We start from the raw sequence: 26,728 nt of genomic DNA on the forward strand, positions 1-26,728 counted from the left end.
TGTTCCTTTTTTTTCCTTTTTTTTTCTTTTAATGTATTTTCCTTCCTTTTATCACTGTACGGAAACCCCCCTAAAAAAAATTATATATCCTCAATAATGTGTGGCCACACATGTGCAGGTCATAAATACCAGGTTCTCTAGCCGAGTGCCATCCATGCGGTATAACCGAGCTCAGATTGGTCCACCTTGACTGATCAAATAGGGCACCACTGTAGGTTAAATGAGGCGTACAACTCCTGCGGGACCCGCCGTGGTTGCTCAGTGGTCATGGTGTTAGACTGCTGAGCACGAGGTCGCGGGATAGGACCCCGGCCACGGCGGCCGCATTTCGATGGGGGCGAAATGCGAAAACACCCGTGTACTTAGAATTAGGTGCACGTTAAAGAACCCCAGGTGGTCGAAATTTTCGGAGTCCTCCACTACGGCGTGCATAATCAGAAAGTGGTTTTGTCACGCAAAACACCATAATTCAATTTTTAATTTAACTCCTGCGGGGACGGTAGAGTATCCGTCTCCAGTGCAAGAGGACCGTGATTCAAATCCCGGTGCCGCGCAATTCTCCACCGGGAAATACAAAAAAAAACCGTGTGTTGAGAAAATTGCACAAACAGGCCTGGAGTGCGGCCTGATCCCGGTGACCAGAACCGGTAACGCACTCTCTCACCAGAGCAGGATTGGCCACCCTGGTGCAGTACTGGGCCACAACCTCCTATATGAATACAACAATCAGACCCCGGCCCTCAGTCCCCAGCAGCCGCGAAGCAACTGACCACGGCGGCGGTCAGATCTGTAACGCTGCAGAGGGTGCTAAGAATACCTGGCTCCGGACAGGCCGCCATTGGAATCTGAACCTGGCAACGTTTAACGTTAGAACGCTATCTAGTGAGGCGAGTCTAGCAGTGTTATTGGAGGAATTAGAGGGTAGTAAATGGGATATAATAGGGCTCAGTGAGGTTAGGAGGACAAAAGAAGCATATACAGTGCTAAAAAGCGGGCACGTACTGTGTTACCGGGGCTTAGCGGAGAGACGAGAACTAGGAGTCGGATTCCTGATTAATAAGGAAATAGCTGGTAACATACAGGAATTCTATAGCATTAACGAGAGGGTGGCAGGTCTTGTTGTGAAACTTAATAAGAGGTACAAATTGAAGGTGGTACAAGTCTATGCCCCTACATGCAGTCATGATGACCAGGAAGTCGAAAGCTTTTATGAAGACGTGGAATCGGCGATGGGTAAAGTCAAAACAAAATACACTATACTGATGGGCGACTTCAATGCCAGGGTAGGCAAGAAGCAGGCTGGAGACAAGTCAGTGGGGGAATATGGCATAGGCTCTAGGAATAGCAGAGGAGAATTATTAGTAGAGTTTGCAGAACAGAATAATATGCGGATAATGAACAGCTTTTTCCGCAAGCGGGTTAGTCGAAAGTGGACGTGGAGGAGCCCGAATGGTGAGACTAGAAATCAAATCGACTTCATACTCTGCGCGAACCCTGGCATCATACAAGATGTAGACGTACTCGGAGAGGTACGCTGCAGTGACCATAGGATGGTAAGAACTCGAATTAGCCTAGACTTGAGGAGGGAACGGAAGAAACTGGTACACAAGAAGCCAATCAATGAGTTAGCGGTAAGAGGGAAACTAGAAGAATTCCGGATCAAGCTACAGAACAGGTATTCGGCTTTAGCTCAGGAAGAGGACCTTAGTGTTGAAGCAATGAACGACTATCTCATGGGAACCATTAAGGAGTGCGCAATAGAAGTCGGTGGTAACTCCGTTAGACAGGAAACCAGTAAGCTATCGCAGGAGACGAAATATCTGATCAAGAAACGCCAATGTATGAAAGCCTCTAACCCTACAGCTAGAATAGAACTGGCAGAACTTTCTAAGTTAATCAACAAGCGTAAGACAGCGGACATCAGGAACTATAATATGGATAGAATTGAACAGGCTCTCAGGAACGGAGGAAGCCTAAAAACAGTGAAGAAGAAACTAGGAATAGGCAAGAATCAGATGTGTGCGTTAAGAGACAAAGCCGGCAATATCGTTACTAATATGGATGAGATAGTTCAAGTGGCTGAGGAGTTCTATAGAGATTTATACAGTACCAGTGGCACCCACGACGATAGTGGAAGAGATAATAGCCCAGAGGAATTCGAAATCCCACAGGTAACGCCAGAAGAAGTAAAGAAAGCCTTAGGAGCTATGCAAAGGGGGAAGGCAGCTGGGGAGGATCAGGTAACAGCAGATTTGTTGAAGGATGGTGGTCAGATTGTTCTAGAGAAACTGGCCACCCTGTATACGCAATGCCTCATAACCTCGAGCGTACCGGAATCTTGGAAGAACGCTAACATAATCCTAATCCATAAGAAAGGGGACGCCAAAGACTTGAAAAATTATAGACCGATCAGCTTACTGTCCGTTGCCTACAAAGTATTTACTAAGGTAATCGCAAATAGAATCAGGAACACCTTAGACTTCTGTCAACCAAAGGACCAGGCAGGATTCCGTAAAGGCTACTCAAATTTAGACCATATTCACACTATCAATCAAGTGATAGAGAAATGTGCAGAATATAACCAACCGTTATATATAGCTTTCATTGATTACGAGAAAGCGTTTGACTCAGTCGAAACCTCAGCAGTCATGGAGGCATTACGGAATCAGGGTGTAGATGAGCCATATGTAAAGATACTGGAAGATATCTATATCGGCTCCACAGCCACCGTAGTCCTCCACAAAGAAAGCAACAAAATCCCTATAAAGAAAGGCGTCAGACAGGGAGATACGATATCTCCAATGCTATTCACAGCATGTTTACAGGAGGTATTCAGAGGCCTGGAGTGGGAAGAATTGGGGATAAAAGTTGATGGAGAATACCTTAGCAACTTGCGATTCGCTGATGATATTGCCTTGCTTAGTAACTCAGGAGACCAATTGCAATGCATGCTCACTGACCTGGAGAGGCAAAGCAGAAGGGTGGGTCTGAAAATTAATCTGCAGAAAACTAAAGTAATGTTTAACAGGCTCGGAAGAGAACAGCAGTTTACGATAGGTAGCGAAGCACTGGAAGGGGTAAGGGACTACATCTACTTAGGGCAGGTAGTGACCACGGATCCGGATCATGAGACTGAAATAACCAGAAGAATAAGAATGGGCTGGGGTGCGTTTGGCAGGCATTCTCAAATCATGAACAGCAGGATGCCACTATCCCTCAAAAGGAAAGTGTATAACAGCTGTGTGTTACCAGTACTCACATATGGGGCAGAAACCTGGAGACTTACGAAAAGGGTTCTGCTGAAATTGAGGACGACGTAACGAGCTATGGAAAGAAGAATGATGGGTGTGACATTAAGGGATAAGAAAAGAGCAGATTGGGGGAGGCAACAAACGCGGGTAAACGACATCTTAGTTGAAATCAAGAAAAAGAAATGGGCATGGGCCGGACATGTAATGAGGAGGGAAGATAACCGATGGTCACTAAGGGTTACGGACTGGATTCCAAGGGAAGGGATGCGTAGCAGGGGGCGGCAGAAAGTTAGGTGGGCGGATGACATTAAGACGTTTGCAGGGACAACATGGCCACAATTAGTACATGACCGGGGTAGTTGGAGAAGTATGGGAGAGGCCTTTGTCCTGCAGTGGGCGTAACTAGGCTGATGATGATGATGATGATGATAACATTTCGCTCTGGAAAAATTAACTTTTTGGTTGATTGCGCTTCGTGTGTAGTTTTGTTCTTTTTTGTGGTCGTTCCGTCTGCGCTACACATCTTGAAGTTCCGTTATAACGGTAGCAAATAATTACTCAACGCTTATTTTTTTATACCTTATGCGTTATACGAGGTTCATAGTTGGTTTCTAAGGTGTCTTTTGCAAAATAAATAAGGTGCTTTGTTTATATTTGGCGAATGTAAGAGGAACGTTATGGGTAATGCGCAGGCGAAGTTCAACGTGTGTGGATTAAAGGCGACCTTAGCAAAAAATTACGTGTGGAAGTTCTCCGGGGCCTTAAGAGAGTGTTTTATGAGCGGCTCAATATTTTATCTGTCGCCGTAGCATAATGTCAAACAGCACGGAAATCAAATTCAGCGAACATGGGGAGAACACTTCCGCAAAGTTGTGTGCGATGTCAAATGCGAGTGGATCAAATTATATTGAAAAACATACCTTCGTGAAGGGCTTCAAAGCGTTATATGGCTATTTTACGCTATGTTTCCCAGTGCACTGAGTGAACTCTAGGGTACAGCGTGCTTAGATTTGGTATAGAGAGAGAGACAGAGGAAAGGAGAAAGGCAGGGAGGTTAACCAAAAGGGAGGGTCCGGTTTGCTACCCTACGCTGGGGAAAGAGGGGAGGGGAAGGTAAAGTGATAAGAAAGTAGAGATGAAGAAAGAAAGGAGCATAGACACACAATCGCAATCAGTCACTGTCACCGCATACTGTCACTGCACAGCACAGTAACACTTGCAGCACTATCAACATATGTTCAGGCTACAACCGCTTGTCCAATTCTGTTGCCCTTAAAAATTGCAACAGTGCCCTCGTCGCTCTCTGCTGCGATGGCTTGTGACGACGGCATATTAAAATAAGTTCCTCGGTTAGAGGTATTCGGTCAAAGCGCTCTATCGCGGTTGCGAGTGTTCGTCTCTCTAAATTATAGCGAGGACAGTCACAGAGAAGGTGCTGAAGAGTCTCCTCATTACCGCAATCATCACACGAGGCGTCGTCGGCCAATCCGATTCGAAAAGCAAAAGACTTGGTGAACGCCACCCCTAGCCATATTCGACAAAGCAGGGTAGCTTCGCGGCGGCACAGTCTAGCTGGAATGCAAAGACGTAGAAAAGAGTCTAAGTTGTGCAGCCGGTTGTGAAAACTTCCTGCGTTCCACAAAAAGAACGTGATATCACGGCTGAGCATTCCAAGTTTTTTTGCGGCATCTGTACTTGATAATGGTATCGGCTCCTCTTCGTCGCCTTGAAGAGCCGACCGAGCAGCGTAATCGGCGTGTTCGTTCCCTATGACGCCGCAGTGACTTGGAAGCCACTGAAACATCACCTGGTGTCCTTTCTCAGTCAAGGTATGGATTAATTCTCTAATCTCGAATACCAGTTGTTCGTGTGGTCCACGCCGCAGGGCTGATAGCAAAGACTGCAGTGCTGCCTTCGAGTCAATGAATATTGACCATCTTCGAGGTTGTTCTTGGCTGACTAGACGAAGTGCAGCGCGAAGAGCTGCAAGTTCCGCAGCCACCGGTGTCGTTGGGTGACATGTCTTGAAACTGATGGCGGTGGCTTTCGCTGGAAAAACCATGGCTCCAGAGGAACACTGGAGAGTTGCCGATCCAACCGTATATTTATTTATTTATTTATGTATTTATTTATTTATTTATTTGCTTATTTATTTATTTATTTATTTATTTATTTATACATACATACCGCAGCCCCTTTATGGGACTATTGGAGAAGTAGGTTAGACGAAAAGAAGTCATACAAAAAACAAGTCAACAATAACGTATTAAAAATTCACAAGAAATAAGGCAGATGATACAAATGAAACTCAAAATAACAGCAACACTGAGACTCAGTACAAAACAAGAATGAGTCAGTCATCATCATCATCATCATCATCATCATCATCATCATCAGCCTGGTTACGCCCACTGCAGGGCAAAGGCCTCTCCCATACTTCTCCAACAACCCCGGTCATGTACTAATTGTGGCCATGTCGTCCCTGCAAACTTCTTAATCTCACCCACCCACCTAATTTTCTGCCGCCCCCTGCCACGCTTCCCTTCCTTTGGAATACAGTCCGTAACTTTTAATGACCATCGGTTATCTTCCCTCCTCATTACATGTCCTGCCCCTGCCCCATTTATTTTTCTTGATTTCAACTAAGATGTCATTAACTCGCATTTGTTTCCACACACAATCTGTTCGTTTCTTATCCCTTAACGTTACACCCATCATTCTTTTTTCCATGGCTTGTTGCGTCGTCCTTAATTTTTCTAGAACCCTTCTTGTAAACCTCCAGGTTTCTGCCCCGTATGTGAGTATTGGTAAGACAAAGCTGTTATACACTTTTCTCTTGAGGGATAATGGCAACCTGCTGTTCATGATCTGAGAATGCCTGCCAAACGCACTCCAGCCCATTCTTATTCTTCTGATTATTTCAGTCTCCTGACCCGCATCCGCGGTCACTACCTGCCCTGAGTAGATGTATTCCCTTACCATTTCCAGTGCCTCGCTACCTATTGTAAACCGCTGTTCTCTTCCGAGACTGTTAAACATTACTTTAGTTTTCTGCAGATTAATTTTTCGTCCCGCCCTTCTGCTTTGCCTCCCCAGGTCAGTGAGCATGCATTGCAATTGGTCCCCTGAGTTACTAAGCAAGGCAATATCATCAGCAAATCGGAAGTTACTAAGATATTCTACATTAAATCTTATCCATAATTCTTCCCTATCCAATTCTCTGAATACCTCCTGTAAACATGCTGTGAATAGCATCGGAGAGATCGTATCTCCCTGCCTGACGCCTTCCTTTATTGGTATATTGTTGCTTTCTTTATGTATAGGACTACGTGGCTGTGGAGCCGCTATAGATATATTTCAGTATTTTCACATACGGCTCATCTACACCATGATTATGAATGCCTCCATGACACCTGAGGTTTCGACTGAATCAAACGCTTTCTCGTACGACATTACGACATTACGACTAACTGCCGTAAATATGCACGTTAATAAAAGGGCGTGTCGTCTCGACGTTGTTAAATGAAAGGTGTATAAATACGGGTGGCCTTATGAATCCCAACTTTTGAATACTAAAATATATGTAGATTTTTGGGCGGCACTTGCCAAAAGTGCGACATGGTTATGTGATTATGAGACATGCCGTAGTGCGCGACTCGCGATTAATTTTGACCACCTGGTGCACCCAATGTACGGTACACGGCCCGGGCCTTATTGGATTTCGCCCACTGAAATGTGGCCGCCGTGGTCAGGCTTCCATCCCGCTCCCTCAAGCTTCGCAGCGCGAACCCCAAGCCACTACACCACCAGGCAAGTTTTCTAAAAATGCTGCCCATTGAGTTACGCATCTGCACTTCAGGAAAGTTCTACAGATAGCCGTAGGAATAATATACAAAAATTCTGGACATGAACCCATGTAATGTGCAAGAATCAATGAAAAACGAGAAGAATCGCTACGAATGAAGCTCCTTCACAAGCCTTTTTGGGTAGTAGCAGGTTAGGCATCGTCTCGCTTTTTTTTTGTTGTTTTTTTGTGCTAAGTGTTCTGACACATGCTGATGCGTTCAATGTGTTTAACTTAAAATCAGAATGAACGTGCAGCAATAAAAACAATATCAAAATTTTGAAAGAACATCTCTAAAAATTTCTTCACGGTGACTGACCAAGCTATTGTTCTTGAAGGTGTTGTCTGTAAAAGGAATCGGCATTGATTTTGTAGAAATTATTATTTCTCAAGAGGCTTGCGGCAGTCTTACATTGACCTTCCTGTATACCTGTTAACACTGCAGCACTTTTTGTAAGGTTTGCGAGCTTGTGCTCGTACAAATTTATGAATGTTGCATCAAGGTTTACAAATTCTGTACTCAGAAGGGTTTTTTATTTATTTATTTATTTATCTTTTATTTAGCACAGTACCCACAGTGCCAGTTAGGCATTACATCGGGGGGGGGGAGGGAGAAGTACATATATCATTGACAAATAAAAGCAGTTAATATAGAATACATCAAGAGAATTACAGTTACAATTACAGTTTGTTAAAAAGATTTTGAAAGATGGGGCATTGCTCCATTGCTAAAGATTCATGCAGAAAAGCAATTGTGTTGTTATCTTGTTGCAGCTCAAGGCGCCGCATGCTATAAGACTGCTTGTTTCAAGTTTGTTACGACAAATTCCTAAAGCAATTCAATCCAGCAACAGAAAGGCCGCTGAAAAAATTTCACTGTGATCTGAAAACATTGCGTAGATTGTCAGTCTCTGTTGTTCCAACGGCCCCCCTGATTGTGTGCTCTACGTTAATTAAAATTATGGGTAATGAAGTGCGTATGTATTCGAAGAATGGAGCGTGATCAAGCCAAAATTTTAATGCATGTTTAAAAGGCTGCCCAAAAGAGAGGCATTCTCAATGAAGGACTGGCAAATATTAGCCAGCAGTTATCTACCACGTGCATTGGCTGAGAACCCGGTGTTCGTGCGCAACAATCGGAGCTATCCGGCAGAATAACCATTCGCAATAGTCATTACATCAATCTGCCTATCGTTCTGTCCACCTCTGAACTGTAATGACCTTTTTACCTCTTACAAATTCAAAAAAAAAGATTTATAGTTGACAACTACAAATACTAAATTCGGGAATCGAATATGTATGGAGGCTATTCCAATGTTATTCGAAAATTCGAGTTTATTCGCAGATCTCTAGATAATAGCGATGGCCAAGCGGTTAGTACTTACTTCGCACTTCCCATATTTCTTTTCAGGGAACAAATACGATGATAACTGGTGCCAATCTTAGTTGCGGGTGTGCAAGGGTTGGTGAAGTCTATATGCGTTGTTCCGCTAATGCAGATGCCCTTAATTGGTTATAGGGATTTGCCCTGCCGCGATCATTTCTGGTAAGTAATTATAGATTTGTTTGCGAGATTTACCATCACGAAGCGACACTTCTGTGATCACACATCCCGTGGTCGAGGGACTCAGAATGATTTTGTCCATCTGAGGTTATTAAACCTTCACCCGATAATCTGAACGCGAGTCCTTCTGAAATGCTCTCCATCGGAATGCATCAAACCCGCGATTTTGTCTTGAGCAGCTGAGTGCCATTAGCACTTAGCAACAGCATAGGCAATCTCTTATACATAATTATTTTATAGTTCCTTTTTATTATACACGGCTTTGTGAACCTGGACGTTGGCCATTAAGTTCTTTTTAAAACTATATCGCATCTTTGGATATTTTAACAAGCGCGCTAAAACACGAGCGTATATGCAAGTCCTACAAAAAGCACGACAGCACGCGGGGACAATCAATCGTGCCTGAACAACAATAATATCGCGGACGACAGGTAAATGCCTGCCGTATGGAAACTTTCTACGCGGCGTTTTTATTGTTGCTGGATTTTGTCGGCTCAGTCGTTGCTCTATGCAGCTGTCGCTCCGGCTTATCTGGCGATGCGTAAACTTTGTACTTTAAGACGCTCCCCACGTCAGCAGTCCCTGTAGCGCAGTGGATAGCGCGTTGGACTTCTAATCCAAAGGTCCCGGGTTCGAATCCCGGCAGGGATGGCATTGATTTTTGGCTAGTGCCCGTTTTTTGCTCTGATCCGTAAATGTATTTATTAGTGATACTCATGTTCTGGAGGTACTAAGGGGTGATTCGCTATTGCAATTCAGGCCCCGAGACATGATCGTGGCATACATCTTGTCTAACCTCGCTGGAACTAATTTACTGCTTGCTTAGTACCTGAAGCTGCCATGCTTTGAATTATCACGGTGTCCGAACTATCTTTAGCTAAAGTTTAATTCTTTCTTTAATGTAACAAAGGCAATTTTTAATACACTACCAGGTATACAATAATATAGCAATATATAAAAAAAGTTAAAGAAATGCACTTCGTAATGATAATGATTTCAAAAACACAAGTTGGTGTATTTTTTTGCAACATGAACTTTACTAAAAAGTACAGGAAATGGGATAAAGATAGCTGTTAGCATAACATAATATATATATATATATATATATATATATATATATATATATATTCTGAAACAAGCAAAATATTTTCACTTCAACTTCCTACAGCCCTTGAAAATTTCATTCTTCTAACACACAAGTGACGTGTTTTAAAAAGCATCTTTTCTGCCAAGTGGAAAGGAAATCTTTCTACCAGGTGACACAAATATTCGGTGAAACGTCACGTTCTGTGGACTGGGGAGGGCAAGTGCCCATGATATGCGGCGCAAATCTCCATATCAATCGGTGCAAGAAAATAGTCATGTACCCATCAAAGGAAAGATAAGGGAACTCGCTGGCGAACAGCTGACAGATATTCAAGTTGCTTTTGTGGGTCTCCATCGTTTCATTTCAAATCCCAAGCCCTGAAGTCGTACTCCGGCTCGAGCGAGACGTTCGCCAGCCAGTGGCAGTGTTCAGTGGCGGTGGTAAGGCACGCCTTTACGTATTCAGACAACCACGTGGTGACAGCTTGTAGCTGTGTTTGTGCCATAGTTAGAACACACGTGAATCAATGAAAAGCTGTCCACCGCTTTCTTAATGAGAAAAAAATGGCAATATTTTTAACTGTCTCAATATATGTTATTGAATATATGTGATCACTGTTTTAATAACGTCCACTACACCAAAAGAAAGCTAAAGAAATATATGTTCGAAACAAAAAAGGAAAATAATTAAATATGCTAGGGTGTAATGTCGAATATAATTTTGTCAGCCTTAACTTATAGGGAATGCTTGCAATCTTACACTGACAAGATACAGCGGGAAATTACTATGCCAAAGCACTCCAGTAGGAAGCGACGAAATGTATTTTTCTGGCCATAGTATGGGGCGGATCACATATCTTTTTTTGTACTCCGCTCAATTGCACAATTACTGTAGATTACTTAACCAACATCGCAAGTATTAAATGCAGGGCAAACATTTCGAAGAATAAGTTGTGGAGTGCGCCAGGAAGCATGCAATTCATGACTTCCTACGTATTACGTATTCATAGTTATGCGTTCTAAAAGAAAGACCGCGAAATGTGAAAAAAGTGGTTGATCCCGCTTTCAGACAAAGCGGTCATAACACGACCATGAAATATATATTCTGAGAGGCAGTGGCACATGGTGTTGCACATTAAAAAAATAAGCTTATAAATGTACCCAGTCGTTTATTATTTACCCTTTCACATGAAATGTCTAGCAATAACAGCGATAGCAGGGACGCGGAACCTTAACTGTTGCAACTGCTTATACAGCACCCCGGAGGCTTCCAGGCGCCTTAGGTATATACGACGCGATGGCGAGGTTGTATGTGGCAAAAGTCGATCTGCTCGGTGGCGGTTGTTAGTAATGATTCAAAACAGATGCTACCTCACCTTCTCAGCGATGCCCTAACCATACGGCCGCCTTGGGTCCCCTATATGGAGGCGACGTTCCTCGATGACGCCATCAGCTTTAACCTCCACAGCTACACAAACTTCCAGCAGATGCCAAATGTGGAGGCTGTAAAAAACGAAGCGAGGAAAAAAGAAACGTATTACTGGCAAAAAAAAAAAATCGCGCAAAGAAGGACTTGTCTATCTGCGTGAGGAGTGAGCAAGATGCATTTTAGGTTATAATCATTGGTTTGAGATCAAAAAGGCAGAGATTTCTTGAACGTGTTGATGTTGATTTCGCGACGTACGTACATAGACAAGATTTTAGCTGGTGTTAGGCCGATAACAGCTTTGTCCTAAACAAATTAGCACCCGACACGCCCGCTTGACGCGCCCACGATTGCTGTGCTCTCAAGCCTGACGTGTATATGAAAGGCTATGGCATTTAGACTGGTGTGCTGCTGCTAGTAAAGTGAGTGGGCGCGACGCTGGCGATGGCTGCACAATTTACGCCAGAAATGCGCGTCCCTTGTGGTGGTTCCTGATAGTAACAAGCAGACCAGGCAGCGCACTGGTACAAATGCGCTGTTCGGCCACAAGTTGCATGCAGCCCTGCAGGCCCTGCAGCTGCAGCGACTAAGCAGGCATGCGCGCTTTTTTGTCATATTTCTCGGGCTTTTAAGTGTTTTACCACACCCACTGTGTCTCACTCGACAACTTCTAAACATTCGCAGTGTTCAGATGTACATGAAACTTTCGAAGGTGTAAATTTGCAGAAAGAAACGTTAACAAACAATTTCCCGGTATTAACAACGTCTCAAGCTATACTTTTTGCATATCTTAGTAGTACGGCCCTCTGTATTTTCACTATGCTATCGAATCGGTTAGAAGTTGAATTACTATCGGATGAGTTGGAAAAAAGGGTTTTGAGGTTCCTGTTCTCTCATGTTCACAAATGAAGAAAAGGCTTCGTTTGTGTGATTCGTTCGGTGATTCGTACGCACTTAGTTTACAGCTATATCTTCGTAAAAGGACATGTTTACCGCTAAAAATAGAAACATAACAAAAAAGCCCATTAACGCGAACGCATATAGAGTGCCATATTGATGGGGTCGTCAATGACATTTTTTTCCTTTGTGCTCGTACTTTTCAGCAGTTGAGGAGTCAAGCACCTCCTTTCGGAGAACCGCCTTTCCCGTTATTTGAAGACTCCCTCAAAGGTTTCGCCGTTTTTTACTATAGCCATATTCGGCACTGTGTAACTGCTACTTCATCTCTGGTTTCCGATATTTTTACTCTACAGCAACGAGGTCTGTGCCACCGGATTCTGCGGCTTATATAACATGGAATGCATAGCACAGTTCTACCAGTGAGCGCTTACCTGTTCTGCATAGTCGAGCCTTGGTCCCGTCGTAAAGCCTTTGCACCTAATGTAGGCCTGTAGGTATCTTTACAGCCCACAAATTTCTTAATAGAACAGCGCGTGATACTCAATGGCGTTTCTGATTTTTCTAAAGTTCATACTTGGGCCACTCCACTTATGGGACACTGCGTCTGTGCCCATTGTGTGCCTATTGGACACAATGTGTATCCGCCACTGTGACACAAGCCGTATAGAATGCCTAAATATATTTAGAGATATGAGGCATGCATACACCTCTTACCGCCATTTATCTCTCGAACGAGCATGATATCTCGCCTTAGTCCTCATCACATCGCCGCATAGTCATCTCGCACTGGGAGTCCACCTGACGATGGGATTTATATTTCGGCCTAGCTTGCTAACAGCGTACAGCTTAAGCATCGCTCGAGCTTAAGGATGTGGCCCGCATGGCACAGCATTATAATATTTCTTCGCAGGAGTAGAACAAATTAGTCGTTATATGCTATGACCGTGACGCTTTTCCAGTGACCATCGTCGATGCCTTGATGCTGTCGTCCCACAGGCAATTGAGCGTTTTGGACAAGCGCGTTCCTCTATCTGCTAACGCTTTCCAGAAGCACATGCGACGCTTGATAAACAGCTACCTGTAAAAGGGTTCGCATAAGATTGATTCCCAGAATTCGTTAAAAATTAAGTTCAGGTGTTTCGCGCGCCGAAAGCGCGTGATCTGATATTGGGGGACGCCGTATTGGTGTCTCCAGGATATTTCTCACCAGCTGGGTGTCTTTCGAATGCACCCAATGCGCGATTAACGAGTGCTTTTGCATTCTGCCTCAATCAGATGTGGCCTCTGTCACCGGGATTGAACCAGCGGCCTTGCCCTTTGGAGCTGAACGTCATAATAATTGTTCTACAACTACAGCTCACAGTGCTTGAGAACTCCAACATTTTTTTTTTCTGGATCTGTGAACGGTGCTGAATTGATTGCGACGTCTGGACATTAAGTATATGCTTGCCTAGAGAAGATGTAGTGCCTCGTAGTCAATGCTTGCGTGCACATTACGCAAGTTCAATGCTGATGATTGTTAGAATGTCATAGGAGATCATGTGCAGCACTCCACGCAATACGCAGCACAAAATATACGGCATATACGGCGAAAATTCAGTAGCAAGGAGAATGGGGGTCTAACAAACACAGCTTGGTCGGCACACACGTTAAGAAGCACGGCCCTCTTGTGCATAACTCCATATGCAGATTACAGTATTGGCTTCTGTAGTCATTGCGAATCAAAGCTTGCGTATGGAAAGTTTATTCAAGTTATGGTCACTCATGTAATTCGCAGTCCACATTATGGAATTTGTCATAGACCTCAGCGTATACGTATATGTGGAAGATTAACCCTGCCTCCCCCTAGTTTATTATACTATATATTTTAATTATACCCACGCCGTGAAAAAATATTGTTTGCGTTTTGTTTCAACGAAATCAAATAATTTTGTCAGGAAAAAAAACTCGTTGATGCTTGTTCGATTTGACACTCGTGATGTCAGCTTAGCGTACTAAAATCAATTAAAATTCTATAACTTTGAGTATATCGAAAGTTTAAGGTACAGTTAGGTTTTCATATTCGACTCTTGACGCAATCATACTTGTTTTACAGTTAAATGTGATTCATTTCACTCCTCGTACAAGATTTTTAGTACAACAAAACATATCTGTTCAGATGGCAGTAAAAAAACAATGAATTCTGCCCATATGCTGCTGAATACAGTGAGTAAACATGGAAAGAAAAAGCAGAATGTTGATGTTTAAACTGAGAATTTTTGAAAAAGTTTTCGGCCGCAAAGAGCTTTATGCCCACGGTTTTTGTGTAACGCGAGAGCAACAAGCTTTAGAATAGGCGTTGGCGCAGGCTCACTGCGTCGTGCGCTTGGAGTGCCTTTAAGAAAGCGGAAGCTAAAACAAAAGGTAATAATATAAAGCCCAACAAAATAATTACTCTTCCGACGCGTATTTTCTTACAAGAAACAAGTCAGAGTGTTAATGTACAATGTTTATAATGAATTGTGTCATGTTAAGCTTGAAATTCAATCTCAACCAACCTAGCATATGGCGCTAGCCGCTAAATGTGCTTGTGTTAGGCCTGGCTGCCTTCAAGTTCAGCTAGCGATCTACGAAATAACACTAAATGCTCGGTTGTAACTCTTGTTTTTTACACGAAATGAGTGAAAGCGCACACCTATGACATCGTTCGTTGTTTTTGGTTGCTGCAGGTTAACGTGGACTGGGATCGAATGTGGTACAAGGCGAGCGCCGTCGCGTCGGTGGATGCCGCCATGTTCGTTAACGCAAGGCTATTGCGTCGAGTTTGGAGTGAGGCGATATTTCTGGGAAATAGCGTCGCCGACGTGAACACTACGCTCTCTTTTTGTGTCGCGCATGTGCAGTGGCACTGACGCTAATCATGTGAGGCACCAAAATGTTAGGCGCCCCTATTTTGAAACTTCCTATTAGTGTAAAATATGTGAATACTCATCGAAAACGTGTACATAGGGTAAAATTGGGTTTAAAATGGTCAGCTTGAAATCATTACGCCTCCGACTACTTCTATTCACTTATATAAAAAAAATAAGGACATGAGAACATTAGAATGGAAGATGAGAATTAAATGATCACTTTCACACGCGCAAACATTAAAAAAATGCAGAATACGTACGTAAAATTTAGGTCACGAGGTATTGGGAAATACGGCGCTATGACAGGCCCTGTCATCGCACATTCTTGTTCGTGTACGCTTTTAATATAACCGCAGTACACAACGTAAACATTTTCGAGCTGCAATAAGCCTGATCGAATGGAATTTTCGTTACTCAAACAGCAGAGGAAGGTCGACGCACACGAACGTCTATACTAGGCTTTAACAGCGCCGATGGTAAGTGAACCTAGCAAGCGCAAACATAATCAACGATCAATGGAGCGCGCGTATTGCGACGTCAAAACCGAGAAAGTGTATTTACTCGAACGGGAGTAAATACTCCTTGCAGCACTGTGCAGGAACTTAGCCGCATGATAACACGCTTGTTAGACCAAGTATGAGAAATGAGTGCGTGGAATACAGTTGAAATATCGCAGCAGGGCCCCGTTTCGGCTGATTACCCTCAATCAAAGAGGTGGACGTTCGGGCGGAAGGCAACGAGCATCTCTCAAGCGAGCCTAATGCTCGCTCAGGCTTTTCTGAGAGCAGTCAACTGCGCTTCGCCTACCAATAAAAGGCAGCTTCTTGATGCGCGGCCAGCATCTAAGCCTTTGCTACATTTGTTTCCAAAAGATTTCTTCGTGATTGCTTTGCGCAAAGCATAATGTTAGAAGAACCGGAGGAATGCACTGTGTATTGAGCGTCTTTGCTTCAGTTCCACCCCTTCATACATTTCCCCTTCGAACCATACAGGATAGCAAAGGTGGCGTTTTCCTTTCTTTTTTTCTCTCTCATTTTTAGAAGATACTCATTCCGGGTCAACGGTGTACATCTTCTCAAAGGAACAATGAAAGGTTCATTTACTGGTGTGGCCACATACACTCTGTGACCCAGAAAGAACAATAATTCTACGGCACACGAATAGTGTATAGGGCGATGTACGCGCCACTCTTATATGGTTGTCCAAAATCAAGACAGGGGCTGATAGATGGAATAGCACACTGTCGTGTAAGTTTGTAAACAGGGATAAGGTGCCTCAGAAAGGCTGGCCAACGTTTCCATAGGAGGACCTATCTTCGTCAAAGGCGGTAAGGTGCCTCAGAAAGGCTGGCCAACGTTTCGATAGGAGGACCTATCTTCGTCAAAGGCGGCCTTTGACGCAGATAGGTCTTCCTATCGAAACGTTGGCCAGCCTTTCTGAGGCACCTTATCTTTATAGGGTTGGTCATTTCTAGAAGACATGTCATGAGAAACAATTTCATACGCTGGCCGAAAGCTTTGCCTCCCTTGAAACAGCGTTTGATAATGAAACATAATAAATGTCACGTGTTCTCAGTAGAAGGTTTTCTGTTAAATGGACTTCAGGCCCCTTTCAGCGGCTCTCAGTATATTAGAGCTGCGGGCATGGTGAGTCGCTCAAAAGCACCTACAATGTTCGCTAAACTTCCGTTCCCATATCACTATAGTCGCCGATCTAAATGGCCACCGACATGTTGTTACAAGTACACAATGCATTTCTGAAAGGCTACTTACCAGTGAGGACAACATCATAAGAGACACGATTGAGCTGATTCCGGCGAAAAGCATTCCCAGATGTTCAAGAACATCAAGCACTACTCCCAGATGTTCAGTAATAGGAAGACATACCTCCAACAGTGTGCCAACAGTGATGTCGGAGGTGCGTCAGCGTAGTTAGTTTGTCGGCAGACATTCGGAGGATTATGTTGCCTGATACAACGACATGGCAGTTTAGCTTAGGAGGCAGCGACGCCTTGGAAGCAACCGCTGCCTGCCTTCAGATCTATTAAATCATTATCCTGCTTGTTTCGTACTATCATCCCGAATAGCATTTGTATTTCAGGTAGATTTGGATCATGACAACTGAACGCCGTTTACGAGATTTTTTCCTGGTTTTTCACTGATTTGGGCTGCGAAGAGCAGTGATCTTATTACCTGGGCATGGCCATGTGCGGCAAGCCACCCAAAAAAAAAGAATATTCGCAAAATATTGAAATACTATTGGTCAGGGTTGACATATTATATCGGCAGCACATTGTGTCCTTGTTGAAATGTTATCGAGCAACCTTTTGAGACCTGTTTAATATAGTGACCTGATATTTAGTTGTAATTACGCCCACTGAGCTAGATCTGTTGAATATGTATTGAGCCGGTAATTGAAATTGCTTTGAAACCAAATTGTGTTTTTCTTGAAATATATTTGGCACAAATTCTGAGACCTCCTAAATACCAGACGCTAAAATTTAATGAAAAATCTATTGTGAAATATTCACCTGAAAGTCCTGTGTGACTGATTGCATGGCACTTTTATTTTTATTTGGCGTGCTTTAGTTCAGGCTTGGAATAAACTTTTATGTGGTATCTATTGAGCAATGGAAAGCTAAATGGGCATGCATCATGATTTTGTGTACTATTGCATAGATTTCTCCCTTGGCTATGTTATTGCAGAAATCGATTAACTAATCGTAACTAATTATATAGTAAGACGAAAAACAAAAGAATAATCTCACTTGCTCTAAGCGACTGCAATCATTAACTTGGTTCTGTCCATGTATGTGATAAAATTTTGGAACAAGTTAAGCGGAACGCATGGTGTACCTTAGTAAAAGGGTTTCTGGCATCCATTTAAAATGTGGTGGAGTAAAATTACTTCATCACCTACAGTGCAGATTTCTTTAACGCAGTTTTTCCGTGCTGGCACTATAAGAGATGCTGCCACTGAATTTTTTATTTTAATTTCTCATATCACCATTCTTACCCCAGAAAGAATTTTATCTCCCGTGCTTATTTTGAAGTGTATTCCGTGAAAAATACCAGCAATTCAATTGCATAACTTTGTCTTCTTGCAAGCCTCCGCATAAACAAAGGGGAAGGAAATCTTACTTTTTACTGGAGTAACCCTTTAGTTTCGTCATGTCTTTAAAAGGAAATAAAATTGACAAGCAATATTATCCTTGTTGGTAAAATGGACGCCATATTTACGTGACTAGTAGTGGTATATGCCTTAACAGAGATGCGTTTGTTGCTTGTCCTTATCCACGTATCTCTGTTGGGCTTGCACAATAGCATACTAAGAAGAGCTACGGCATTCCTTCCAACATACACAAAATGTTTCTATCATCACAAAATTTTTAAGAACCACCCGAGGCGTGTAGCACACTTCTACTCCTTGAGCTGGGTTGCACCGAAAGGTGGACATTATTTTCACATCAAATCGAAAATAGTGATTGAATAATTAACAAACTTTTGCGAATTCACTTTTAGGCCAATAACTTCAGAGCACATATTGCAATTTGCGAACTGTAGCCAGTGAGTTCGCAAATATATTTACTTGGAACGAATTCTGATTGTTGCACCGGTTTAGAGATATGCGATCCCGAAACGTTCGTCGAAATGACGTGGTGTTTTACTTTTTCAGCTTCAATGCACAGAAAAGCAAGTGGAACAACAATACATTACTACCGCGAGTTTACCAGCAATTGTCTGAAAACTGGTGTTAGTTTTGAAATATTGAACTCGACGTGCCTTGTAAAATCAATGACTACATTCGTATACGACAATGTCTGCACCAGAGTAATTAGTTGAATCGCTGATTAGTAAAATTTGTAGAATAAGTCTTTTGTGAATTTTCATTTATGGTGTAAGTAATGACCGCCTCTTCAAATAATGCAGCTCACTGAATAGAAGTGTGTCTATGCTCACAGTGTATTAAAAAAAATGAGCACCCTGTATTTTGACACGTGTACTTGGTTATCTTTTGCGGTGACCACTTTTCATCGGCTAACAAATGTTAAACGCAATCGGTTGGTGCAGGGCAGGCCTGCACATATCGCAAGTTTCCCGAATGTTATCATATAATTCTGTCCGTTGTCTGTTTTCACCAAGCCTTGTGGGATCTGATTGTATGTGCGACGAGAATTGTGCAGTACTTTGTGAAAGACACCAGGCACCAGTGATTACGCTGGCAGCTTCGACGAATCATATATAAATGTTGCGCTTGATTCTTTGAGAAGATTTGGACGTTCGCCGACTGTGCTCGCCGCTATCGTTGTGCTTTACGGTAAGCTTTTTTTTTCGGAGCACAGGTTCGCCATATAAAGAGTTGATTTCGTGATTCACAGTTTTCGTTATTGTGTTCTTCACCGTCACTACAACGTGACAATATAGACAACCACTGCAATTATCTATGTTATATATATGGAGTGCCTTCTTTAGCGGTAACCGAATATTTAAAGGTCACTCACCGCTTATAGCACAAATTTACTCATTCAGCTGGATTACTCGAAGAGGCGGACATTGCTTACAGTCAAAATCAAAAGATGCAATTGTCATAATAAGAAAATATTACTAAATAATATTTTTAACTAATCGCTTTAGCACACATATTGCAATCTGGGAATCGAGGCAGGCGATTTCGGAAGCTACATCCACTTGGAAAGAACTTTGAAATTTAATTTAATTAATTATGGGGTTTTACGTGCCAAAACCACTTTCTGATTATGAGTCACGCCGTAGTGGGGGACTCCGGAAATTTCGACCACCTGGGTTCTTTAACGTGATCCTAAATCTAAGTACAGGGGTTTTTTTCGTATTTGGCCCCCATCGAAATGCGGCCGCCGTGGCCGGGATTCGATCCCGCGACCTCGTGCTTAGCAGTCTAAGAGCAAGAACTTTGAAAGTAGCTACAGTTTTGACATAAGCATTTTCAAGGTTGCGGTAAAAATGCACTGTTGTTCCCCTTACTATTCTCACAATACGGCGTAGCTCTTACCAGTTGAGCTATCGCGGCACCGCTTTCCCATCCACTTTCTGGAAAACGGCGCCGCGAGGTATCGCATTTGGTAAGAGCGTAACATGCGTAAAGCGAATACGTGGGCTCATATCCCTCCTGTGACCAGTTGCTTTTTCATCCAATTTCATTTCCATTATAGTTTTCATTTCTTTAATTCTATTAGTACGTACAAGTAATTTCCTCTATGTTGTCCTTGGTGTCTTATTTGTCGGCTTCTAGTGATATGATTAATAAAAAATGGGCCTCTCGTTTCCCTTTCTTCTCGTTGATTGCATTACGAGGGTCTCAAATTCGGCAACATTGAGGCATTCAGGTAGCATGTGTGGGTTTATCGACCAGTTGCCGCCACGCAACTAGATCACACATTCGTGATGCCTGTGGCAGAAAGGATGCTCCACATCCACCACCAAGGTTTGTAACAGGCTATGACTACCAAGGCTAGTTCTAATGGTAAAGTAGAAATATCCCAAAAAGTGGATGGGAAAGATTTGTAGGACGCTAAAGCTTCGCCTTTAAGACTGGAATGCGATAGCATTCAAAGACCCCTGACTGCTTCGCAGGCTTCCCAGCAACTTCAGCTTATGTAACCGTAATGTTTACCGGGAAGCACTGACGGCGAACGCGATCCACGAAGGCAAGCTTTCTGGTAGAAACGCGGCCTCTTGCAGGGGTCATTCTCCTTTTATTGTTTCGCACTTTTAATAACTTATTCTGAGAAGAGATAATATAAAAGATATGCGCAGTGGGTGTCTTTTTTTCCATTACATTTGTTTGTGGGCTGCCGTTCTCAAAATTCCGAAAAACATGTTTGCAAATATTGAAAGACAAGGAATGTGAGCAACTTTTGTTAAAAGATTGCTTGGGTATGTGTTGTTCAGAATTTGGTTGGAAAGTCTTTTTGCCAAAGTGACGTCCGGTGCTGGACACTAGACGGGGTCGCGGAACGCCGGAGGCTGACACCGGATTTTCTGCGACCCCCATGAGGCACTTAACTCTACCGTGTTAAAACGGTGCCGCTGTAGCTTAATTGGTAAGAGCATCGCATGCGTAACGCGAGGACGTGGGATCGTTCCCTCCTTACGGCTAGTTCTTTTTCATCCGCTTTTTTCCATTCATTTATCATTTATTTAATTCAATCAGTAAATACAAGCAATTTCCCCTATGTTATCCTTGGTGTCTTTGTTTGTTGGCTTCTTAAGATATATGTGGAATAAAAAGCGGACCCCCCGGTTCCCGTTCTTCTCATTCATATATATTTCTAGAGCTGAGAGAGAGATAGCAAGGGACAGAAACCGAGAGCGTGCTGGTGATGTGCTACTACTTGAGCAAAGGGCATATTTATGCAGCCTAAGTCTCAAACAAATGTAATTTTCTACGCCTAGTAAATGGCTTTGCCTTCGAAATCACCCAACGCCACTTTCGAGTGCCCGTCTTCACTGGCTTAAACTTTCATTAGGCCCAGAAATGTAATTCCGCTAGGTCATCAACCGAGCGCTGGTTAAGCGGTATGCCCTTGCTGAAGCAATGAGCTCTGCAAATTGTCCGAGCTCCGCTTTGAGGTGGTTAGACACGGGGCTGTAATTCTGGCTTGGAATGCAGTGCATGTCGGAAGCTTGCACTAACGGCCACTAAAACTTTACGGTTAATGCGAATAATGGTTGCTATGTGAACTAGGGCGCCTATAAATAAAATGAGATTGTTTCAAATTTGGTTAGACTCGTAAACAAGTATGAAGATTCTCAAAACTATTGACGTAGCTGGGCTGCTTCTGCTAAGTGTATGTGGTACAAAAAGAGAGTGTCTATCACAAGGGAAAAACAGGAAAACAGGAAAACAGGAAATTTTCAGAAATTTTGCCATTTCAGAAACACTGAAGGGAAAAAAGGACAATATATCCCTTTCGGTAGCTTTTAATAGTGGAGGTCTGGGATTTTGGCACCCATATTGGTTATGGCGAAGCTAGTCGTACGCCTGTAGAAAGCTGTTATCAGAGAAAGAGAGAGAGAGAAAGCAAGAAATCTAACCAGAGACAAGTTTCTGGTTTGCTACCGTGCACTGAGGTGCGGGAGAGGGATATAGGGTTTGGAAAGAGGGCAAAGAGAGAGATAGAAAAAAGAAAAGCCAGTCACAGGAACAGGAAAGCCGTTCCAATCACTGGCGTTCACACGCGCCGGCCGATCTCAAGAAGCGCCGTAGCGCTTGAACGGCCTTCTGATGCAATGTTACGTCGCGCCGAGGTGGAAAAATTCTTTCTTCCGAAAGAGACTGGCCGTCAAACCGGTTCAATAGGACGGAACGCGACTGTCTCTGCACACTGCACTGCGGGGACTGGCAAAGATGACGTCGAATTGCTTCCGCGTCGCCGCAATAGCCACATGCTTCGGTGCGGGCATGTTATTCGGAACACGTAGGCGCTGGTGAACGCGACGCCCAACCGTATCGTACTCAAAAGGGTCGCGTTTCTTCGGTGAAGTCTTGGTGGAAGTTGAAGGCATAAGATTGGATCCGGGGTGTCTAAATGGCTGTGCATTAAATTTGATTCATTGCACTACGAAGTTGTCCATTGGAGTGCATGCGGACGGATCATCCTTGCAGCATCTCTCCCAGGCAGCGGGATTGATAGGCGGTTGTCTTCTAACTTAACGTACAAACAAACTGCTAATAATTGTGCCGTTCACCGCTTTTCTGAGCGAGCGTGAAGGCTGGTGAAGACATTATTGCCCACATTACTGGGTAAAATCCTATGGTGGATGCTACTTGACTTAATTGGAGAAATTCTGAAGCAGTATGCGTTGGCATCGTAATTGGCAAAATAAAAAAAACGTATTTTTTTTGTTGTTGCCACCTGAATCTCCGAACCCTGCTATTCACAAAACGCTATTCGACTCGAAACGCTCGTCGAGTACAAGGAATCTCGAGCACTTCACAAGGATGGAGGGATGAATTGATAAATAACGGTATGGTAATACCGTTAATTACCGAATTGATAATAACGGTATGGTGGCGTAACCTCAAGGCAGCGCCGCAGCTACATTGAGTGGCTCTTCGGGGGGAGTTTGTGCGCAAACACTGAGCTATCTAGCGCAAAAATTAGACCAGCTAATGGTCGAGACTTGTGCTATCTTCCACAGGAAGTTTTAAATAATTTGAAAAGTGTTCGCGGAAACACCCGGTATAGGAAACAATGTTGAGGATTTTTCATATTACTTTGAAATGACAGTTTGCAGCTTGCATTATATCAGTACGCAAAGTTTGTCCTCAATTTTTTTTTGCCGTTATTGGGGAGCTTTTTCACATTGGCTGCAGACTCCCGCTGCTTTTTTGATTTGCCGCGTTTTCACCACTGGCTGTTCAATGCAACAGACGCGCGCAACCTTACACATCAAAATATAAAATGTCTGGCCAGCGTTCAAACGAAATATGTCAAACCAAATATAAAACTAGCAGGTTGTTATTCGTGCTTGTTCGTATATGGTCTGGTACACCGATCGACCGTGTTTATTTTTATAGAAGTTTGAAAAGTGCTTCGAGCGGTCAGTCATGCGGCAACTTTGCGTGTATTAGCGGGCTTCTCTTGTGCTTAGAAAAATACTTTTATGTAGCACGTGTTTAGCAACAGAAAGCTATATTGCAAGCTTTTCATGTTACTCGACAAACTTATTCTTGACACTTTTCATTTTATAATATTTCGGAAGTATAATAATTAGTCAGGACTAATTATGCCGTTAAGCGGACTGCAAAAATAATCTGAGCATCTCCAAGCGATGACAAGCAACATTACCTTGGTTCTGTCAAGCTGCGTGGTAGCTGCATATTTCTAAAGTAAGGCTCAAGTTACATGGGACACCCGGTATATAGCACCTCGTATATGGAAGTTTGTGTGCTCGCATTCAATTAATGGTTACTTACAGTCAGAATAATTGTTGAAATGGTGTTCAGCAGTGCTCTTTTACCAATTGTTTGTTGTGTCAGACGCAGGAGTTGTAATTTACGTTTTTTCTCTTTTCTCGGACTTTGGACTAAGTGGGTGGTGCTGTGGTGGCCCAACTTAACGAAGCCAAAGTGGTCGGGGCGTGTAAAATTGAGCACTTGATTACTGTCATTAGGAGCGAGAGCTCCGACAATGGGTGCGCGTTCTTCTCTAGGCTCGGCGGATATGTATTCACATTATTGTGCCGGCACTAAGAGGGTGATTAGGCAGAAGAGAAGTTGTACACTGACGCTAAGGAAATAAAGATATGAGTCTGTTCGGGGAGATTCACTAAATTACAGTTGTAGCGCTGGGACACTGCTTGTGCGCATAGGTCCATGTGACCGTTCCTGTTACAGTTACGTTGCGGACATGAAAGTGCATTCTTGAGATAGTGGAGAATTCCAGTTAGTCAAGTCAACTCAGACTACCAAAGGACATGGTGGTTCTATCCAACGCGGTATTTGCTTTTGTTCTATTCTTACTGTTTTAAATTCGGCTTGATTACGCATACTAGCGTGATAACAACGTAGTAGAGGACTAGGTACGCTTAAACATTGTTCGAGCGTCAGTGTCGCACCTAAGAAAAAATGTTCAAATTTGCCTCGTGGCTAAGCTTGTCTTTCGAGGCCTTCTGTCGCATGCAGCGGAATTAAAGATACAGGAGTGTGTCACTTCTTACATCTTCCATTCCGGCTGAGGAATAATTTATCCTATAAACAAAGAACGTATCATAAGGCAAATTATATTACGCGAAAATTCTGTCACATTGTAGATCAGACACATTTTCGTCTTGCCAAATGCACTAAACCTTCGGTATAACATATCATCAGGGCAGCATACAGACTTCTTTATATTATACTCAGCATTTTGTTAGAATTGGATATGTATTAAAAGCAATGATGGCACGGTAAGTGCATTCTAACAGCCAGAGAGATAGTAAAATGTATGCTGAAACAAAATCGCGCTCAATAGTTAGGACGAGACAGTGGCTAAATACCACACACTCTGTAGCGGCTGCCTAGTCTGTCAGTTGTCATCGCTTGATACAGTCATAATCTGCGGCTTACTAGGGGTGCTACTCACGACCATAATGATCATGATGATTTATTGGCATCCTGTTTGAATCGGGGCGCCGACAAATAGCCACCTAGCCCGCTTGAGTTTATCAGCTATACTATTCGTGCTTTTAGTTCTGGTATTTTCCTGTACATCTCCTTTCTCTTTTTTTTCTCGTCTTCTTTTCTCTTCCTAGGTGGAAAACGACTCAAAATTAAATTATGGGGTTTTACGTTCCAAAAAATTTTGACCACCTGGGGTTGTTTAACGTGCACCTAAATCTAAGTACACGAGTGTTTCCGCAATTCGCCCCCATCTAAATGAGGCCGCCGTGGTCGGGATTCGATCTCGCGACCTCGTGCTCAGCAGCCCAACACCACAGCCACTGAGCAACCACGGCGGGTAGCAAACGACTCCAAGTATTCGCTCGCCACGTAGCGGCCACGCCGAGAACCAGCCAATCCAGGTTCAGGCTTGAAGGAAAAGGGTTTCCATATCACGGAATGCTCTGAAGAGTAGTTGACTCGCAGTTATCAAATCATGGGGATGCAGCTGCACGCGAGCCCCACAAAAATGGATTTCTAAAGACTTTTGCTGTGTGCCATTATGGGCGTGTCATCGCGGTGGAAAGACAGCAATGTATTATTCCATTGTTTCCCGTAAGAATGTTTCCCGACGGGCATCGGAGCGATATAAGAAATTTGCACATTGCAAAAAGATGACTGATACTATGCTGGTTTGTTGAAAACACATCCTACTGAACGAGTGCTTTCTTTGTGGTGAGTAGACCGTCCCTTTCTGTTTTACGTATTTCAAGTACCCTTCTGAAGTTTCAAATTGCGAAGTGTACTTTTGTAACGTAGGAACACATTCCTTTTGTGTTGTTTCACTATCTATTTTTATGAACGTTCTCCGACATTCGAACAGCATACCTCCCCGGCGAAATAGGAATAGTATGCATTGGCGTTTGTCGATTTCCATGGCGCGCTTAAGAGTAGCATTATGAAACATCGTGCCAGCGCACAATTGAACACGGACGAGACACAATTGAGCACGGACGGCGTTCGTGTTGTCTTTATCTTCTCGTCCGTGTTCAATTGTGCGCTGGAACGATGTTTCATAATGCTAATCATAACCAACTAGCCCAGTTGTCCATACTTAGCGCTTAAGAGGAAACTTTAGCTCGGGTGTTCCTTTCTAAATACATGTAAAAGGAGAATTCGTGTTTTTCGGCAACCACAGCACCAAATGTTACAAGGTTTGTTGCATTTAAAAGAAAACCTAAATCTAGTGACTGTTGCTTTACATTTTTTAATTAGGTTTTAAATTTTTATTATAAATTGGCAATATCTAAATTTTCAGAAAACGAGACCATCTAGTTTCCAACTCTGTAACGCAGCAATGACAAATGACATCATAATTCTGTGAATTAAATCTAATAGTACATCTAAAGCGGACAAAGGTGATACACATGAATCTCGAATAAATTAGTAATACGGAAACACAGCTTTTGCAGAACCCTTGTAAACAACGTAATAAATTCACGCAACATATAAACTGACATATTGAATTTGTCCGCTTTTAATGATCCAGTGGATGCCGTATACAGAACTGCGATACCTGTTGTTGATGCAGAGCTACTAATTTGTAAACTTCGTGATACTATTTTCTTGAAACTTTTGCATTTT

At 43.0% G+C, this 26,728-nt stretch overlaps 1 non-coding gene across 1 annotated transcript; it reads left to right on the plus strand.

Moving 5' to 3' along the window:
- Positions 1-9,237: 9,237 nt before the first annotated feature.
- On the plus strand, positions 9,238-9,310 carry TRNAR-UCU (transfer RNA arginine (anticodon UCU)). Its single transcript has one exon. It is a non-coding gene; the product is annotated as a tRNA-Arg (tRNA).
- The last annotated feature ends 17,418 nt before the right edge of the window (positions 9,311-26,728 follow it).

Source organism: Dermacentor variabilis, chromosome 4, assembly GCF_050947875.1.
Source record: "Dermacentor variabilis isolate Ectoservices chromosome 4, ASM5094787v1, whole genome shotgun sequence".
Classification (NCBI taxonomy): Eukaryota; Metazoa; Arthropoda; class Arachnida; order Ixodida; family Ixodidae; genus Dermacentor; species Dermacentor variabilis.